The sequence below is a fragment of the Cicer arietinum genome, chromosome 1 (genome assembly GCF_000331145.2).
Source record: "Cicer arietinum cultivar CDC Frontier isolate Library 1 chromosome 1, Cicar.CDCFrontier_v2.0, whole genome shotgun sequence".
In the NCBI taxonomy this organism is placed as follows: domain Eukaryota; kingdom Viridiplantae; phylum Streptophyta; class Magnoliopsida; order Fabales; family Fabaceae; genus Cicer; species Cicer arietinum.
This window is the reverse complement of record NC_021160.2, coordinates 34,514,986-34,516,905: the sequence shown is the minus strand read 5'-3', so window position 1 is coordinate 34,516,905 and position 1,920 is coordinate 34,514,986. Positions and strand designations below refer to the sequence as shown.

Below are 1,920 nucleotides of genomic sequence, written 5' to 3'. Positions count from 1 at the left end.
TTAGCGTCAGCCATTCGACGCACATATTTTTTCTCAGCTGACGTGTCAACATACATAACTAGCATCGTATGTTTCAATTTTGTTAATAGCGTCGGTGTAGAGTAGGCCTGACCGACGCTAATATAGAGTCGGATGGTGTCTTGCTGACGTTATGTATTAACTTCGACCGTTTTAGTCTAGGCCTGACACCGACGCTAAATCAATGTTTATAATATTTACACATTAAAAACTATCCTTTTTTTTATATTAAGGACAAAAATAACCTTCTAAAAGTCTTTATATTAAATAGTTTTATAAAAAAGTGTGAGTTATAGATTTTCTTTGAAATATTTATGAGATGATGGTTAACTAAACACAATTAAGAGGCAGACGGGTCTTATGCACTAATTCACGTTATAGAGATTGTCTTTAATTTTCTATATGGTAATGAAAGATCACCCAACACTTCGAGTATTATTGTTTGCCTAATAATATTTTTCTATAATCACATTTATGATGATCGCTTGAATAAATTTAACAAAAAAAAAAAGAAACAAGCAAAAATTTATTCCTGCAATAAGTATGTTAGTATAATTTATTCCACTCTTAAGTTAAAAAAAAACATTTAGCAATAATTTCTTTCATTAAATATAACTTTGTTAACTGTGAAAGGCAAACATTTTTATGCATGGTCCAAGGAAATTTGAGAAAAAAATAATGTTTATTTCTCATAAAAAATCTGAGAATAAGCATTGATGTTCTTAACAAAATACTCCATTAATTAATATCGGATAGATAAATAATTAATTAGTATAAGAGCAACAATATTGATGAATGAACAAAAGAAAATAAAATACAAAAATATGTAAGAACAATAAAAAAAGATGCAACATATAAACTAACCAACAAGTAATTAACAATCCCAAACTAACCAACGTAGAACAAGAAAAAGAAACTGTGTTCGGGTAGATTAAACTTTGTTGGAACAGAAATACTTTGTTGGAAAAGACATATAAAACACAAATAGAAAGTTGTTGGAAAACAAACACAAATAAGATTACAAAAAACACATATATATCTAACATTTTGGTTAATAATTAACTTTCCGATTAAAAAAGAATAAAAAATAAAAAGTTTGGAGAGTGGAAGTATGCAAAACTAACCAACAAGTAATTAACAATCCCAAACTGACCAACATAGAACAAAAAATAGAAATTGTGTTCGGGTAGATTAAACTTTGTTGGAACAGAAATACTTTGTTGGAAAAGACATATAAAACACAAATAGAAAGTTGTTGGAAAACAAACACAAATAAGATTACAAAAAACACATATATATCAAACATTTTGGTTAATAATTAACTTTCCGATTAAAAAAGAATAAAAAATAAAAAGTTTGAAGAGTGGAAGTATGCAACATTTCATCTTCTCTTGAAAGAAGATAAACATAAAGGTTATTGAAAGAAAAGAGGGATATTAATGATGAGAACAAAAAGAGGCACATAGAAATTAGTATTGTCTAGACAATAAAAATGAAGGTTATAAAAAAAAGTAAAAATAAAAAAAAATAACAAAAGTCATGGTAAAATAAAGAGCAAGAGATAGAGAAAGAGAATTGAATTGTAGACTAATTAATTAATACGTTTGCCTTTAATTATGAATATTTTGTAGGAAAAATATTTATTCTTAAATATAAATACTTTTTCAATTTATTAAGTATATTTACTATTATTTTTAAATATATATTCTTATTAAAATTGTTAATTCATCTTGAAATATGAAAAATTAAATTGTAAATATTTTAGAAAGATTAATATATAAAAAAAACATATTAAATATTCTAATTAAGAAATTAAAAAAGTGAAAGAATTTGAAGAAAAAAAAAAGATAATGAAGAAAGTTAAAGGTTGAGCTAAATTGTTTGGGTAAAAGAAGATTAATT

General features: G+C 25.1%; 2 pseudogenes; both read left to right on the top strand.

Moving 5' to 3' along the window:
- LOC101493404 (uridine 5'-monophosphate synthase-like) overlaps positions 1 to 1,920 on the top strand; it is a 54,323-nt pseudogene that overhangs the window by 27,445 nt on the left and 24,958 nt on the right.
- Positions 1 to 1,920, top strand: part of LOC101496695 (orotidine 5'-phosphate decarboxylase-like) — a 27,638-nt pseudogene that overhangs the window by 760 nt on the left and 24,958 nt on the right.